General features: G+C 45.3%; 1 protein-coding gene across 4 annotated transcripts in view; it reads left to right on the top strand.

Moving 5' to 3' along the window:
• The window catches only part of SYNPO (synaptopodin), an 82,479-nt gene that overhangs the window by 25,813 nt on the left and 37,583 nt on the right, over nucleotides 1–19,083 (top strand). Inside the window, exon 1 of one of the 4 annotated variants that reach the window (XR_014004589.1) lies at nucleotides 840–1,484. The exons of the other annotated variants lie outside the window; for them this stretch is intronic. The gene's annotated coding sequence lies outside the window, so the exon portion shown is untranslated. Of the gene's footprint in view, nucleotides 1–839; nucleotides 1,485–19,083 lie in introns of those variants that run through there. 4 annotated transcript variants of the gene reach the window in all.

Below are 19,083 nucleotides of genomic sequence, written 5' to 3'. Positions count from 1 at the left end.
GTTTCTTGAAAAACCTGAAAAGCAGCCATTTTTTAGTTGTCTCCGATGTATCATCTCCTTCCTCTGCATCCCCCGAAATCTGTTCCAAAGCATTCCCCCATCCCCAAGCTGATGTTGAGGGTGTGTGGGGAGCTGGTGGGCCCAGGAGAGGAAGAGGGTGCTTCACTGTCTGCATGGAAGCCCCCCTTGCGTCAGCAGAGCTTGCAGTATCAGGTATGACCCTTTGCCCCTTATCCTCCAAAAACATGGGGCACGAACGTTACCTCTCAGTAGAGGCCAGCACAGTGCAAATCATTCCTCACCTGGGATTCCTCATCCCTGGGACTTCTGTTCATTCATTCAGAGAGGATGGAGAACATATAAATAGAAATATAGAGGGTCACATTGCCTTGGTAACCTGTTGGGGACATTGGAGCCAACTCCTAGGGGCTGAGATCCCTTTGCCCCCCCATAAAATATTTGAGGGGGCTGCCCCCGAAGTTGATGGGCATTGTGCATGCTCCACATCTTGTGGTCGATTATGCGGGGGTGGGGTGGGTTACTGGCCCTCCTCCCAGTATTTTATTCAAGTTGGCATCCCTAATTGGGGGGATAGCCTATAGTGGGCAGAGCACCCCCCTCCCCCACATTTTCCTCCCACCTTGTCACCTGCACGTAACTGAGGCCGAGGGCCATTTTCAGCTGCCCTCCGGTCCCCTCCTCCTGGGATCAGCTTCGGATCGAGGAGGGGCGTGCCTGGATTTCCAGTAGCCGCCCGGAGGACCGAGCGGAGGAGCGACTGTTTTGATCTCTGCGCTTGCACAACGCCTAAGCTGCGTTTGCTACTATTAGGTACGACTCCTATTCACCTTTTAGGGAACTGACAAGTTGTTGTTTTTTAAAAAAGGCAAGGGGGCGGATAATGCTGCAGGAAACCAAAAGGGCTATATATCTGATGGGGAGAAATTTGTGTGATGAGTTAAAAAGAAAAGGGGAAAAGAAGTGCGCGTGGCGATCAGGGGTGGGAAGGAGCGAGCGGGCGAGCGTTGAAATAAATAAATAAAAACCGAGAGCACCTCGGCAGGCACTAAGCTTGCGAGTCCCAGTGAGTCAGCCGGGCTGAGGCCAGCGCACTCCCTCCGGCTCTCTGGCTGCCGCCGCTGCACACGCTGCCAGAGCGTGTGGGGCAAAGTCAAGTCCCCGGCTGGCCCATCCTTGCTCGCCGTGGGGAGTCCGAGAAAGGGTTTGGGGTGGCGGCGGCTCTCCACCCCTTTTCCCTTTTGACAGACACGGCCAGTTGCTGCGAAAAGCCGGGTCACCCGATCTCCCTTTCGGAGGAGCCCAGGGAGCCGCCGCCGCCGCCGCCAGCAGACAAACAAACACAGAGCTGCTGTGCAAAAAAAACCCCCGGCAGCGGGAGAGAGAGGCTGGCGGAGGAGGCGCCTGGAGGAGAGCGAGGAGCCGGGCGAGCGGCAAAGCGGGGAGTCGCGGGGTCCGGAGCGGAGGTAAGAGGCGGGGGCGTGGAAGGTGGAGGGGCTGCGGGGGAGCGGCGGGCAGAAAGGAAAGTGAAAGCTGCGCCTGCTCTCCTCGCCTCCAGCCGGATGGGCTCTCATGCGGAGCAGCGGGCGAGCTGAAAGGAGGGCCGGATGGGTGGCTAGTAGCCGCTGGGCTGAGAGTTGAGGGGCGTGCCAAGGCGACTTGCCCCACGAGCCCCCAGGTAAAACCTCTCCCCCCCCACGCCCACAAGCGAAACCTCCTGGGATCCCTACCCGGTGCGCTTGTTTGGTTGCGCTACTTGTTGCTCGCGGAGGGCGAGTCGAGGGGCAGCTGATGTCACTTCTTTGGCCCGCTTGTGGTGTTGGCGTCTCCCAGCTCGCTCGCTAGCTTGCAAGAAGTCCAGCGATTGCCGCCCAACTTTCCAGCTGTTGCCAGGCGATTGTTCCGATCGCCTCCTGCTGCGACCTCTTGGGGGTTGTTTTCCCTCGGGAAGAGCTGCCACGCGCATCGGGACGTATATTGGGTGGTGAGGGTGCTTTTGGATAAGTCTAAGGACAGCCGCTCTTGGAGGGGAAGCCAAGTCCCTTAAGGGTCTTCCCCATCCGTAAGACTTAACCTCTGGTATAAGGCAGCGATCAGTATATAAACACCCGCAGGATGAAGGACCTGCTGGGTGACTGAGGTTGCTGCTGCTATTCCCTCTGCTTCTTTCCCAACATTTGCACTTTCTGTGGGTTGAGGAGGTTTATTGCATGTCCACATCCCCCCCCCCCGCCAAATGCATTGATTTGGAGAATCCGATTCCCCCGTGCAGGGCAACGATGATGCCCGCAGCCTTGCTGGTGTCACCAGTAGCTGGCATGGCAGAATAGAGGAATTTCAATGGTCAGCAGCAGCAGGTGTTGGGAATGCCATTTGGGAGGGATGGAGGGAAAAGGCCCTTTCCCAGTACCTCTATTCCAGGTAGTGCCTTGGGGATTTGCACTAACAGAGAGTGCACTGGGAGCTCCCATGATGTAGGGATGACCTCATTCCAAAGGCACGTGGGTCTCTTTGGCTGCTTGGGCTGAAAATGCAGTGAGGTCCTTCTTTTTCTCAATTTGGATCGAGGCTGGTTTGGGGAGGAAATGCATCAAAATGCACTATTTCATAAGAAATGGCAGGAGAGACATGGACTGTGGCTAATGTTGTGTGGTGGGAGAGCACTGGATGGGAGTGTAGACACAGCCTTTAATTATATATTTGGCCTCCAGCCTCTGCAGACCTTCTTCATGTGGTGGTCTAAAAGGAATGGGTTGACTTTCAAATTTGTGGATTGTGGTGCCTGAAAGCAGAGGCGGGAGGAGAACAATGAAGGGAATCCTGTGGGATGTGATGGAGCTGAACATCTTCCATATTTTGGTCATCAGGTCTTGCATCATGTTATTCACTCTCCACTCTCAGCTCAGCCTCTCGTTCAGGGTTAGTTTTGCCCTTCCATCTATTATCACCTTGAAACCCAACAGGCAGAAAGAAGGGAGTATAAATAGAAATTATAAGTCAGTAAAAATAATCTGCCAACCGGAGAGCACTTCTGGGGGATGAGTCCATTCACAGCCATGTCGTCCTTTGCTCAGAGCCTGGGTCTTTGGGCATTGCAGCCAAAGCTTTCTATGCATCAGATCCACCATGCATATTTTTAGACTACTTAAGCTACCTGTCACTTTACTCATTTATTTATTGCATATGTATATCCCCCATCTTTCCTCCAAGGAGTTCAAGGTGATATAGATGGCTTTCCCCTTCTCCATTATATCTTCACAACAGTTGGGGAGGGTTGGTGACTCGCCCAAGGTGAGCATCATGGTTGGTCCTAGTTTATCCCTCTAGTCACCGCACTAAAAATACCCAAGGAGAAGAATACTTCTGAGCCACCTCTATGGTGTCTCTTTCCCTGTGTCTAGCCAACAATTCTCCTGCTAATGCTAAATCAGATGAAACTTCTTGAGAGATGTGGGCCAGAAGCCACAGAAAGTTTAGTCGCTGTAGCTGTCCCTCCCACTAGGCTGCCACACAACCCTGGGCAAGTCACCTTGCTTTTCTATTTGCCAGTAATTTTCAAGCTTTCTACATTTAAAAAGAACCGTTTAAGAATGGACTTTCTTTCTGAGATGAGAAAACCCCAAATGTCTGCACAGGGGACCCCTCTGTGTTAGAGAAGCGTATGCTGGAAGGAGCACTGAACACGCCACTGGGTGTCATCAATGTTATTTTTTTTGGCCTTGATTCAAAATTGTATCCTCCACATCACTTAGGCCAATCTGCATGAAGCCCTGCATGCACTCAGAACATATTTTAGAATGTACCCTGTAGTGTTTCTGCAATTGTGAAATACAGTAAAGATTGCCATTGTTTAACTTGGCCTCCTTAGGAATGTAGGGACATGAGAAAATGCCTTAAACTAAGTCAGACAAATGGCTCCATCTAACTCAGAATTGTCTACATTGACTGGCAATGGGTGTCCTGGATTTAGGGCCCTGGGTCAATCTCAGCCCTAACTGGGAGTGCCAGGAACTGAACCCGGGAACATCTGCATTCAAGGCAGATGCTCTGCCACTGCGCTGTGGGCCTTCTCATTGAGGAACCTCTCATAAGCAACCAAGGACTCTCCTGAACACAGTTTAGAAGCCACTACTTTGTTCTATAGTAAAAAAAATTCAACGTCCTTTTTTTGAGGAATTTTTATAATTCTCAAAATTGCCTGAACAATCAAATGTCTCACCCAAGCTTCAACCTGCACTGTCCAGTCAGGTCTTGAATGATAGGAATTTAGAAGATAGCTTTCTAGAATTTGGAAGCTGGGAGGATGTTTGTGCAAAGGATTTTGTGAGTGCTCAGTCTCATCCCTGAGCAATTAGCAGGTTGAACACTCATACTTACAGCTACAAAGAGTACCTGTGGATGTTTATGACACAATAAATGTGCTAGTCATTAGTCTTTAAGGTGCCACTGGATTCTATGGTTCTGGAGCGGATATTTTGCTACAGTATCTCCCGAAGTGTGAGCCCAGCAGCTTTCTTCCTTGAGCAAAGTAGTAAATGCTGCACCCACAAGTCAAGATACATGGTACCCAAGGCCACGCAAGTTATTTTGCCACCCGAGGCAGAAAAATCAGAAAACATATCCTTTCCATGTCAGTAATGTGTCAATAACTGAATAGCTAGCAATTTGCTGCCCTTTCACGAATGATCCCCCAAATCAACTGCCTAAGCTGACTGTCTCACTTTGCTCAATGGTGGGGCCAGCTCAGCTTGACTTCAGCAATTCAACCAAAGTAGAGTATGCCACACAGGCAAGACCACAGTGGAAGCAGTGGTGAGTCTGTTGCTGATTTGAATTACATCCAACAAGTCCCCTAGTAGAGCAAAGAATTGGCAGGTGTAATGCATGATTTACAAAAATGAGAACTAGACAGAAATTGATGGAGGATTTTTTTTTTTTTGCAAAACTAGGATGATTCTTGGTGGGTACAGGTTTCAGCTTTTTGAGCAGTTTCAAATGCTGATGAGTTCAGTTTTCTAGAATTCTCAAGTCATTGGGATCTGGCATTCCTTTAAACTCATATTCAGACATGACAAAATTAGCCCAGGGCTACACTCTCAGTAACTACAGATCTGCTATGGCACTGGAAAAATGCTGAGTGACTGTTCAGGGCAAAAGGGTCACCCTGTGATTGCAAAGGAGTCATCATGAAGTCAGCCTAGAATACCGGTGTATTGCGCAAATGATAGTTGTCTTCGGCTGGTTTTGTGGTGGTGCCACGTGTGAGCTTCAGTGCCATGCATAGACTGGACTGGATCTTCCTTGGGAAACAAATGCCATCTCCCACATGGTGCCCAGGAGATCTGAGCATAGTTGTCAGTGATGATCTATACCCTTTCAGATTCCTTGCTCATCATCTATGGTTTGTGTTGCTGTATGTCAAATGGACTCTTTTTGTTGATCCTCTCACTTGGCGTCAGGCCAGGCACAATCCACTGGCAAATTTTCTTTTATCTCAGATTGCAGTTATGGGTTCACTAAAGTGTGTATTTTCATCACAAGTAAAGAGTCCCGGCTGGCAGGGTCTGTGAATGGTTTTTATCCATGTGCTGTTTCTTCAATGGCGGAGATGGTACGAACCAATCCCCGGGAGGAATTCAGTGTTGCACTATTATGATCCTTACATCAAAGCAAACATTCCTGATTGCCAGATGGAACAATCTCCCTTCTCCTCATCCACCCCCCATGCACTGTTCTGGGGGTTCTCCTGACACCCCCCACCCTGAGCTGATTTGGATAAGAAGAGAGGGAGAAGCCCTGTTGTGCTAGCAGGATTCATTGTGCTGGCTCCCACTAGCACAACTGTTTAGTTGAGTCCTGCCCCAGCTTCCAATATGCTGTTTTGGGGAAAATTTGCTTTCAGAGATAATAGCTCCACAGCTTCCATGGCTTCTTGGATATTCCACAAGGGATTAGGCAACTGTCCTTTAGAGAGCTTTCAAGTAGAGCAACATTCCATAAGAACATTTATCTGAATAACAGTAGCTTTTTGATGAGAGAAGCTATGGAAGTTTATGACTTCCTTGGAACTCTTTATTTGGAACAGAATGCTCTGGGAGGAAGTTTTTTGTGGTTTTGCAGATTCTTAGGAAATGACAAACTTAAGTTCATCCTTTGCCAGATAGGTATCTGTATCACCAGGTTGTTTCCAATGGACGATACCATCTTCTGATCTCATGGTCTAGTGGAGTCGTCCGTTCTACTCCTTTAAGAATGAACAGATGAGAGCAAGTCACACTTCTTCGGCTCTGACTCTCGTTGTTTACTGTTCACGGCATGCCATTAAAAATAGGTTCAAAATCGCAGGTTGTAGTGGTATTGCCTAGTGCTGGGAGGTTGAATAACCTTAGGGCATCGCTTGTGTTTTAGTGTAATCTGCAGAAGTTCACATCCATTGTGTTGCTCTGTTACTGTTAACATTTTAATATGCTTACAATATATATTTCAAATAACCTCCAAACGGATCTGCCCAATTTTGGGCAGCCGCCATCCTTTACTTGGAATGTGATACCTACCAGCAATATCTAGAGACCATTTGTTTTTGAGGTTCTTCTGTACTAGTTATAAGAGTGAGGCATTATATTTCATCTGTACATCAGCCAGGGTTGCCAGGCTGCAAGCTGGTGAACCTACCTTTCGCTGTTGATAAAGGTATGTTTTCCAGCAGATGCAATGGTAGACATTGCAGCTGCTATGCTGCTAACTGCTCTAGGATAAAGATGAGCGCTACTCATTTGAGCAGATGGGACAGTATGGCAAGGGATGCCACCAAGAAGTAGCAAAGCGGAAAGGGCAGGGGTAGCAATTACTTCCACTCTATTAACATTGCTTAGTAGCTCTCATATATCAGCTACATGCAGATACTGCACAGAGAGAGAGAGAGAGAGAGAGAGAGAGAAGGAGGAGGAGGAGGAGGAGGAGGAGGAGGAGGAGGAGGAGGAGGAGGAGGAAGGAAGGGCAACATTTTCCTTTCCTGGTCATACAGGGCACTGTTTATTTCTACCTTTGGCCATTTATGTTCGTGTGTGTAGGCCTTGGGTCATTGCTGAGCTGCTGGCAGGTATGGCAGTACTTACACCTGCTAAGGCTCACCTTAAAAGAAGCAGTTCTTTGCCCCCACCATTCTATCTCCCACACTCCCACAGGAAGAGCATGGCAATGCAAGGACTACTTTTGAGAGCTTTACACAATGATACAAGTTCTCTGAATACCTTCTCCATCACAAGTCAATGCACATCAAGGGAAACGTCTTCCCACCAGGGTCAATGAGTGTGCAACATCCTCAGAGGAATCAGGGTTCCTGTTTCACTTGGACCAGATGGATCTGCAAGCCCTGTGTTATGCAGAGCTTTGATGTGTGGGAGCAAAAGTCTGAAATTTCATAGGCGGACAAGCAAATGCGTATGTTGCCTTACATGGGGGATCGGGGGGGGGGATATCCCACACAGCTGTTGCCAAGGCAAAGAGCCAGTCAGTTGTCTTGCCAAGAAACCTGTCTTTATTTCTTTATTGTCAAAAACTTGAAGCATTTGAAGGAAAATGCAATGTTTTCCTTCTCTGGTTATATATAGGATGCTACATTATGTATTTAAATTATTTATCTTATATCACTACATGGGATGAATATATGTGTGTTTGTTTGTGCATATGCACACACACGTGCATATACATATACACACACATACACACACTAGGTCTTGGGGTCATTTCTTGTAGGCCTGCCACTGCTTATGAAACAAAGAAAGGAAGAAAGTCTCACCTGCAAAGGGATTGCTCAGCTGACTCAATCCACCCCTGCCTGGCTCATTTTTCCTCACCACTGAAGTTGACAAACCCTACCATAAGCTCATTCAGCCACACTGGATAACATTCCTAACATAATAGACCTAGCCTGAACAAAGCCGTAACTCACACCAGATACAGTCATGTTGCTACCGGAATGGAATCCAGACAATAATATTGCCTGGCATTGTCTGGTGGTGAGTACCTTTTACCAAAGGCTCAGTAGAAAATATTGTTAGAACGAGGGGGAGACAATAACCCTGCCAGCTCCACCTCATTATCTTTTAACCCTCACAATAGCCTGGAATGAAAACAAGGAGGCCAGAATCCAGCAGGAAGAAGAAGTGTGCTTTGACCTGTGGACTTCAGCTCTTTGCTTGATGATGGGCCCAGTATATTAAGCAAGAATGTGTCTTTCTCCTCCTTCTGAACATGTGGATCCATCTGGATGGTGCTAAATTTCCTTGAGTCCATCAGACAGTGCCTCTTCATTCTTTAATCTCGGATTTCTGGGAGTAGCTGGGGAGCTTAAAACAGGGTTTTCAAAAAGCATTTTTTGAAATGATATACTTTATTTTGATTCCATGTAGCTCATGAGTTATTTTTAGGTTTGTAGATCCTCTGGGCATCTGAGCAGTTCTTTCTCTTGCTATGTGAAAGAGGGTAAAAAGCTTTGATGAGAAATATATAGCCAACCGCTATGAACTATCTGGTACCTCTCATTGTCTGTTTCTAGCTAGCTATTGAAATCCCTCAAAGAATAAAAAAGAACAAATAAAACACTTACAGCAACAAAGCAGATAAAAACTGCAGCCAATCTTTTGTTTTTGAGTTAGTTGATAAACATTAAAACTGGAGGACTTCTTTTAAAAATAAATCTTGTGACTGTTTAACAATTGTCTTTGGGATTGATGATGGTGCAGTAATGTATCTAATAACTGGGTGAAATTCTAATTGCCTTTAGTTTTTTAGGAGCTGGGTCAGTTTTAGATATTTTACCAGGTGAGGAAATAATTGACTGAGAGAGATCTAATTACCAACCATTTTCATGTTCCTGTTGGTCATTCAAGGCTGCAGTCCTATGCTTCCATGGATGCAAATCCCCATTTCCAAGTTAGCATCTTTAGGATCAGGCTGTGCAAGTGTTAGCCCAATATGCAGCCGTTCAGCCCCCCTAAATCATTTTACTCTAGAGGGTGAGATCCAATGTAGTGTGAATGGGTGTCTGCTCATGCAACAGTGCTTCTCCTTCCTGCCCTACCCCCAACTTGCATTGCAGGGGGGTTGGACTAGATGGCTCTTAGGGTCCCTTCTAGCTCTATGAGTCTATGATTCCATGACCCCTGCACATGCCCCAAATCTGCTGTGGATGGTTGAGAGACATTCTGGAGCTGGTTCTGGGGAGTCGGGGGGAGAAGGTAATCTTGAAGTCCTTTGCAGAAGCAGATTTCCATTGTGCAAGCAGGCTCCCACATTGGATCTAACCCATGGTTGGTTTCCTTTTTTTGAAAAACCTTCACTATACACACACTCACTGCAATTCTTCTAACATTCTTGCAGCAATCACATTGCTGTTATAGTAGTATTATATGAATAACATAGTGCTAACGGAATCAGTTGTTCCCTGAAAAAGTTATTGGCTGTACAAATCAGAGGAGAACTCCAAAAACAAAACTTGAGTTATGCATGAAGTAATATGAAGTAGACCTTCCAAAGGCAGCAAATTCCAGATGGGGCATTTTACCACTCCTAACTCTGTATGTGTAATGATTGTATTACTATGAATCACCCTGGACTCAATTTCTGATCAAGGGCCTTATGCAAATACTTTGAGCAACACCTCCCAGTGGCATTAAAGGGATAAAGAGAGGTGGACTTCCCCCTTTTGAGTACAAAAATATGTCAGGCTGGCACTAGAGCATTGCTGCAGCTGGCCAAGTCCACGGGTTGTTTTTGGTGGGCACAGTAGATAATATAGGATAAGCAGCTGAGTTCAGAAGTGCTATATCTTTGCTGTTCTGCCTGCACTGTCAGAGGCAGTGTTCCTTTATATATGAGTTACTGGGAACTGGAATCATAGTATCATATAATTTTGGAACTGACCCTGAGGATCATCTAGTTATTAGGCTTTGGGGAATAGGATCCCCCTACGGTGGCAGCAAAGAAGCAGAGAAAAAAGAAGAGTTCTTGCCAATTAGTTTATTCAACAATTACAGTGAGAGACAAAGGAATGCGGTCTCTCTCTCTATCATGGTGTTGCTCCAAGTAAAGTCCCACCCCCGTACGTCTCCCCTATTAGATGTCACTCCTGCGCCCACTAATCTGAGCTTTCTGCTTCTGAACTCTCTGTTCTAATACCCTCAATGCCCGCCTGGTTCTGGGAGGGGATGGGGGTCAAGAATGCTTTCCAAGGACACTAAGTCTGTCAGCTGTCCCTCCCCTGGTGCTTCTTCTTCCTGCTGTTCCTCTCCCAATATTTCCCAGCTTCTGCTCTCTGCAGCCTCTGAACTATGCCCTTCTGCAAACCACTGTTCTAAATCTATACTATCCTCCTGTTCTCAGGAAGGTTCAGGAGAAGGGGGGTGATCCCCACCATTCCTCCTCAGTCCAGCCCTTGACACTAGTCCAACCCAAGTGTTGTTGGCATGCTTCGCATTGGCACTTTGAGAAGAGGATGCTGGACTAGACGGGCCTTCAGTCTGGTCAAGCAAGTCACTTCTTACATTCTTAATTCAGGAGGTCAAGTGTAATGACTTTTTTACATTCCTTCCCATCCTAGAATTTTTTTTTATTTTCACCAACACTCTCTCTTATCTTTGGCACTCAGCTTCTGAAGAAAGGAGTGGAAGTCCTTGCCACATAACGGATTGACTTTGACAGCATGGAAAGAAAATGTGAAGCTTTGAGTTTCAGGGATGTTACTGGAAGTCATGACCATGACATTTAGAAATCCAGGGAGCTTGTCAAGTGACAAATGCGCAGGAAGAAATTCCAGTGGCTCTCAAACAGCTCTGGGCCTGTCAGCATTTTTACTGTATGCTCTCTCAATGTACCGCCGGAGAGGCAACTAATTTCCCCCTTGTTTTTCAACTTACACTTTTTAATCCACAATGGGTTGCATTGGCTTATATATTTAAAAGTATCAGGTGGATTTGATAGGGTGGCTCGACACACTTGTGACCAGTTTGTTGAGCGGAGCAGGCGGTTTCAGACTCACTCAGCATGTTAAATCACAGACAGTGCAACCCTAAGCATATTTACTTAGAAGTGAAGCCCACCATCTTCAGCCATTACAATTTTCGATCCATTGAAGGGGCAACAGGTGTCAGAAAGCACACAGGCATTGGAGGCAATGTACCATCCCTCTGCCATTATGTTCCAATTCTCTGATCAAGCATAGTGCATGCCCAGCTTAAGCGTGGATAAAATAGTAGTTTCCGAGAACAAGGCTGGAGCAGGGCAGGGAGAATCAAAGTTTGGAGGTGTGGGGAATGAGATTGGGTTGTTTGTGTGGATTTGGCCACCACTGTAGAAAAGTAAACAGCAGCAAAGCACTTTGGGTAAGTCTGCAGCAGCTTATTTTGGCATGATTTACCAACAGAAATAGCATGAAGACCTTGAGAGTTCTGCCACAGTCTGTTTACTGACGCTGATTATTGTTCTGCTTTCAGGTCTCTTGGTACATTATTCAGAAGGTACTAACCTTTTTGCGGTTAGTGTGGACAAATACGCTGCGATGTCAACCCCTTCCCCTCCCAATCCTGGCAATTGTCCAGCCGGTCTGTTCCATTATTCCCCTTATCTCTTTCATTCTCTCTTTTACTTTCTTTTGTTGATTTTATGCTTAGCCACTCTTTTTTCAGGGTACTGAGAGGCAGTACTTTCCTGACTCTGCGTAACCCTGGCTGCTAAACAATCCTATAGCGAACTCTCAGGGTGCTCCCCCTTTCCATGCCATATCACTGACTTTAACTTGATAACTAAGGCTCCAATCCTAACTCCAATAACCTGGGAGTAAGCCTCCTTCAGTTCAGTAGAGTAGACTATATATCTGAGTTAACATGGTTAGGGCTGTAAGGCTCTCCTTTTAGAAACAGGTTGACTCTACTCTTGCCATAAAACTCTAGAGTGCACTAAATTTTAGTGACTAAAACATTCCCGTGTCTACCTTGATCCTATGCATTTTCTTCTCTGAAGTTATTTCTGTTGTGCTCAGTTGCGGTGCTCCAGTGAGTAAATATGGACAGGATTGCAGCCTTAAACGGATCTAGCAGTTATCCCCTCCCACAGGCAACCTGGGAACTATAGGTGCAAAAGAGGATAGGGAAAATCTGTTTAAGAAGATAGAGAAAACCCTCAACACTACTGATAAACTATGATTCCAAGGATTCTTTCAGAGCAGGAGTTGCAAACCCTTAGCCCATGGGTTATATATAGCCCTCCAAGAGGTTTTGGGTGCCCCCCCCCCACATTTCAGTGACAAGTTAAATATTGATTGATTGATGCATACATGCATGCATTCATAAAAACCAAACCACTCACCACCTTTCCGTTTAGGGGAATTTAGGATGAGGGAAGAGGAACTTTGGAAAAAATAATATTAATTAGGAAAATCAGTTAAACTAAATACCTTTTTAAAAAAGTAAAATAAAATAACCAGTCGGAAATAAGGAAAGGAATGGCCTCACTTTGGATAGATAGCAGCAGCATAAATGCATTAAATAAAAGAAGTTTTAAAAAGTAAAAGAAAATGCAAATAGAATGAGTTTGGGAGGATTAAGGAAGGGAATGGACTGGCTTTGGGTGGAAAGAATTTAACATGAGTTTGGGATTAATGAAGGGAAGGGATCGTTAATGCAATGAATGTCGGGAAGGGGATGAAGGGGAGAGAGTTAACATATTCTGTGTATTCAGCTTTTAATTGAAAATGAATTTAGACGGTATTAATTTTTCCACTCTGGCCACACCCATTTGGCTCCCTCTGCTTTAGTCTATGTCATGGCTGTACCTCTACCCTCAGTCAGGCTTGCTACTGGCAAAGGGCAATCTCTGGGATGTTCATTGCCCCTGACACTTTTCTTTCACAAGTGCCCACAGCTCTGAGAAAGCCAAGGTGGAAGGTCACAAGCACTTTTGGGTTTACTGCAGCCATATTCTACAGACTGGCAATGTTTGTGATGCCTCCAACAAAGGAAGTCAACATTTATACAATGTCTTGTGAAGCTTACAAATATTCCATCTAGGTCTGAAATCCTTCGCCTCATTTTCTACCTTCAGTGGCAACAGAGCAGAGCCATTTCCCACCTTTCTGCATGGTGACCTTCAAAGTAGCCTTATTGAAAATCTGTGTCACTCCTCTTCACCCTCAGTAAGAAACTTAACAGTAGTGTGTGTGTGTGGCATTATGCACTGTGGGAAAACACAACTTGCTTCTCCATTAAGAGGTTTCACATAATAGATGGCACACATAAACGTAATATCAGCAGTCCAAATCACTATAGCAATTTGGCCGTAAATGCCTGTCATTTCTGCATTGTATTTTAAATCATGTGCGGAGGTTTAGCCTTCATACAATATAGGCTTATTTTTAAGGGGACACAAGTATTTTGAATAGTTGATGCAAAATGAGCCTTTATTTTGCTTCCCTCAGTCTGAAATGAACGTTAAATGGACGGAGACTCTTATGGCTTCTTCCCCTATTTTCATTTAGTCTTTTATAGGTGTATTCCCCACTGTGCAATAGACTGACCCATTGAACTGCTTCATAAGGCCAACAGGAGGCGGTCAAATGAGACCCACTTTTTAAAAACAAAAACCACTTCCAGCCCCAACGGAAGCAGAGAGAGGGGCAGTTCGAGTGATGGGGACTGTGGTTACGAACTCAGCCGACTGGAGAATTTGTAGCTGCTTCCATACCTGATGATATCAGCACCATTTAAAATGTGATGTAAGCAGCATCCATATGTCTCCCAGAGGAAAGAATGTGCCAACTGGTCTGTGTTAGTAGCACAAGCGTATTGTATAGCAAGCAGCATTCTCTCACAAAATCGAGCATATTTTCGGTAATAATCTGCACAAGAGACTCTCCTACCCTGAAGAGGGATGATATTTTTAAAAATTCAGAGTAATGGAGTGACAATCAGGACAGCTGGCAACCCTGCTGGCAAGTCCAGCTCAGCGTGAGAGTGGATTAAATGACATCTTAGGCCTCTGTTGACAACTATATTTTTTTATGAGAGACTTATTTGGAAATGGAAAGGAGATGAAGGGCCAATAACAGCAGCTCCACCCCCTGATTTACATCCATATAAGCTGAAACAGAAAACATAAAGAGAGCCTGTTGCCTTTCCATCCCAGCATCCTGTTCTCACAGCAACCCACCAAACGGCTATGGGACCTGAGTGCCACATCATGAGACCTAGTGCGTTTTTCCTAGAAAAATAGGTGCTGGTAGTTGTTATAGTAAGTGCCACACTTTTTAACCAAGAGAGAGAGAGAGAGAGGTACGTGAACACAGGCAGATCTCTCGTTTTACTATGCACCTTTCAGCCAAAGAACTCTTCCTTGCTACAGACACTTTAGCAAGCTCCTCCCCTGCGCCTAAGCTGCTCATTCGCGCTTGATGGACTCATGCTTGGGAATTATCTGCTAACAGGAGAATTCTAGCAAGGCATCTGTTCACACTGTTGCTGAGCCCTTCACCTGTTTCCCAGAGCTGTGGAAACTCCCCCATCCCTCTCTGCATTTGGAACTGTCTGCTGCATGGGCTGGGCACCACCATATTACGAATTTCCACACTCTGCCCACAGGCAAGCATAACCTGTGCTCCAGCTCTTTCAGTGAATACCTGAGGTCCACAATAAGATGAGTGCTCTGCCAAAGGCCGTGATGCTGTTGACACGAGGGAGAAGCTTCGAGGTTCGCTTGCTAGCAAGCGTCTCCCAAACAACCTGAGGGCATAAAAGGGACGGACTGGGCTTGAGGCCGGGTAGGAGGCCCGTCAGCTGTATTTTCTTAGCTTATCTGGCCTTAAGATTAATGACAGAATGCAGAGTTGAAGATAAAAAATACACCCTGTGAGAGTCTTGTACCAGAGAGTCCTACAGCACAAGTAACAGCAGCAGTGTGTGATCGGAGAGTGTGTCTGAGCAGCAGTGGTGCTCTCCTGACTGTTTCTTCCAGTTTTTCATTTTCCCATTCTTCACTTCGTCTCTCTACATTTCCACATCAGTCTGCATTTAAAAAACAACAACCAACCTCCTGAAAGTTCCTTAGCAGTTTAGTGCAAATTTCTCCTAATATACCCATTTTTGTATGGAATTTTTTCCTAATTACACATTCTGGCAAAACAATTTCCACATATGTAATGCAGTGTGTGTGTATGCATAGTGGGATAATATATACAGTAGGAGAAAGTGTCCATAAAAATGCATATACAGGTATGTGTGTGTGTACAAAACACACACACATGTATATGCATTTTTATGCAACTTTCTCCTACTACATGCACTTTTGGGTACATTACTTGGCTGGAGAACCACACTGTAAAATTTGGAGAAGGGCAAATTTCAAAAGATGGCTGTGTTTTGGTTTGTGTAATGTTTCAGAAAGGGTGGATTTGGTAGGTTCACCTTTAAATGGGAACTGAATCCATTTTCTCTGCTATTCCTAGATGGAGTGGAATGAGGCAGTGGTGAGGTCAGAGTTGGCAGGGGTGGCCTTGCCACCACCTACTCTGCTTTGTCTTTGTCTCAGTGAATGCCAGGAAGGCAGCACTGTTCCTCTAGCCACACCACTGCTGCAAAGAAAAAGACCCAGATAACGTTATAATAATTCTTTCTCTGGGCCAGTGGAGTTGCGGGTCCGGGCATTATGCTCCGCAGTCTACAACCCACAGACAAATAAAGGACCACATAGGCTGGTTTGAATCAAAACAGGCCACAACCTTTTTGAATACAGATGAAAGGTTTGGCTTGGGCAATCAAAATACTTCTGGCCCGCCACTGGAAGTGACACATAGGTCAGTCCTAAGACTTACATCAAATAGGGAACCTGACAAGGGAAAAGCAGGTAGGGCCCCAGGTGAAGGCTGCTTAAATGGCCAGGGAGCAGACCTGAGGGAAGCCTTCCTGCTTCGTCGACTCTGCCCCCCAGCCCAGCCCATGTCCTAGCCTGCATACCTATTTGCCATTCTGGGATGCAGGCCAGGATCCGGCTTCTGATAGGTGGTGCAGGCTTATGCTCACGCCCCCTATCCAAATGGGACTCCAATGAAATGATTCCCTCGTCAGGGCCACAGAGAAGTCTCTGCCGTCCCGCAATGCCTCCTCACCAGAAAGGGACTTATAATACTGTCTCAGTCAGCTTTGTCTTGCATACTGAAGCACACTTGGAATCAGAAGTAATTTTCCTGTAAAAGAGACACTTCCTGCTCTTGCCCACTGGAATTAGAAGTTATATTTCACCTGTAGGAATTTGAAAAAGTCTGGTGTGTGTGTGTTTTTTTTAAATGTATGTTTTAGCATTTACTAATGCTTTTACGGAAGGTTGTACTTATATTTGTACAATGCAGGTATTCTTTGGAAATAATTTGGGTTTCTTTATTTGTGGCGCAGACTGTAATACTGAATAAGTCAAACTGAGGATCCAAGCTACTTCTTAGAAGCCTGCCAACTGATTATATGTTGCATTGTGGCTGTGATTCGTGTGAGCCCCTTTTCTTTTTTAATCAGAAATATCTGCATTAAAACAAAAAATCCAGAAGTGAATGGGGCTCACACACCATTCCTTTTCCCTCTCTGTTTCTGAACACCTGGATTTTTATTTATTTATTTATTTTACACTTCCTTGATTCTGGGCTAAGCCTGAAGAGGTGAGAGAAGGTGAGAGAAACCTAAAGCCTCCAAGATGCTCCCAGCCTGTCCGAGATAGCAAGCGAGGGATTAAGAGCTCATTCGCTGGGGCAGTAAGTCAGGCAAATGGAGTAGGATGTGAAAAGCAGATGGGAGAATCCTGCAAGACAGGTCACTGGGGCAAAAGAGACCTTAATGAAGCGTAACAATGAAGAATAAAATTACATTGGGGTCATTTGGAATGCTCTGCCTGTAGCAGGCAGAAGACCAGTTAGCGATTCCTGAGGGGAAGTGGGGTCTGTGAGGTGGGGAACCCCTCTCCTCTTCTATATGGGATAGGAATGTTAAGACAAGTTAAAATGCCACATTCCATTTCAGACTCTGAGGTATGGGAAAAGGGAAAAGTGGATGAGCAAGTGAAGAGCACTTTGTTGAGCTTGGCTGTTGACAGGACACAAATTCTTGAAAAATAAGAGCCTGATAAGGGTAGTAAAGAGATATGTAATTATATAAAACCACAAAACCAAACAGTAATATTACAACAAGTTAAAAGCAAAAAGAAATTAGAAAAAAACATAAATAGACCATTGTGGTGGGTATGTACTCTTAACTGCCGGCATAGGCTTGATGGAACAGAAGAGTTTTCAGCGGGCATTTAAAAATTGGCACAAAGGACACCCACTGATTCTCTAGTGGCAGGGTGTTCCATTAGGTACATAGTTTTGGGAATGTTTCTATATAATGGTGACAAAAATGACAATGCTTGTGTCCCGGATGTGTTTCAACAGGCGTGTGTTCAATGTAGAATCAGCCGAAATGGAGCCAGGTAGGTTTCTGAGGCTGGCAAATGACCTGACCAAGCTATAATTCTGTATTTAATAGTGGTGTCCTTCAAACCCGCTCTGAAGGGCCCTCTTGGGACACCGTGGTGCAGTGGCCTGAGAGTGCTGGGTTCAATTCCTAGCTCATCCATGAAGCTCACTGGGTGGCCTTGGATAGGTCACAGCCTAACCTGCCTCACGGATGGTTATAAGAAGAATTATGAGGCACTCTGAACACAGGAAAGATATTATAGAAGCATAAATAATAGTATTCAGAAACAGTTCCTGCAAGAGCTTCATTTTTCTTCCCCAAGCAGCCTTCAGCACTACAGGGGGAAAATGCTGGATGTGTGTTCAGAGTGTTTCAGCTTCTAAGCCTGAAATTCATAATCATCTGGCCCCTGCGGTTTGTTTTTTAATAGTCCCACCAGCATCCTGCAGCCATATTTCTTCCACATTCTAGGAAGATAAACACTTGAAAGGGTGACCCACTGGAGGATGAAACTCAGGCCTGCTCTGGCCCGTCTCCAGGTGGGGTCAGTCTCTCTGGTCAACTGAGGAAACTTTTCTCTCTGTGCTGTTGCCAAGGAAAAGAGAACTGCAATGTTACTTAAGATTGAAAAGAACAGAATATTTTGTACTGGATTCTCTTTGCTGTGTTAGGTCTAGACCTGTTGTTTTACATATGGCCATTCACACTCTTATATCCCTCCGTAGCCAGCAACCCACACTTTAGACACCTGATCTTAGCTTCTTTAACAGATTCTTCCCCAATGTGGCAACAAATAAGTAATTTTAAATGCAAAGAAGCATTGGTGGCTGATTTTTCCTCATGAAAAGCTCCTTCAGAGGGGGACAAGAAGATGTTTGCTCATGTTACAAATATCCCCCACATTCTTGATGGAACAGTTTAAAATTTTGAACATATGCCATGATTTCTAACATTTGTTGGTAAGACAACATTTTTGGGACTCGTAGGCTTGGTTTGCACATCACATTAAACCATTGTTTAAAACAAATGATGGTTTAATGTGAATGAGTGGTGTGTTGTTGCATGCTGCTCAAAAGTTCCCATTGCACTGTGGACGAAATGAAATGTTTGTGGTGGACAACGCACCATGAAAATGGAACTTGGTGGAAAGACATTGGGGGGGACAGGAACATGAGCAGAGCGTGACCATGTTTTGCATATGCTCCCTAAATCGTAGCAGACTGTGCCAGGTCCTAACCATCTCCACCTCCCACCTCCCCCTAAAGCATTATAAGTAGGCAAGGCAAGCTTGATGGTTTTACAAACATGCCCACTGCTGGTTACATAATGGCTGGATTGCTGCAAGATGCTCTACACAGGACTGCCTTTGAAAAGCTGGTACAAAAGTTTTGGCTAAAGTTTTGACCAGAGATGAGGGTTTGGAGCATGTTAATCACCTTTTATACCATCTTCAGTGGCTTAGGACTTCCCATCTTCCCAGATGAACCTCTCCATCCACTCAGATACCTTTTTGACTTCTTGGCCACTATTTGAAGTACTGTTCTTGATAGAAATGCTGTGAGTCCTCTCTGTTGTTGTA

Source organism: Podarcis bocagei (assembly GCF_964188305.1).
Source record: "Podarcis bocagei genome assembly, chromosome: 2".
Lineage (NCBI taxonomy): Eukaryota > Metazoa > Chordata > Lepidosauria > Squamata > Lacertidae > Podarcis > Podarcis bocagei.
The sequence above is the reverse complement of the archived record's forward strand: the minus strand, read 5'-3'. Positions and strand labels throughout refer to the sequence as shown.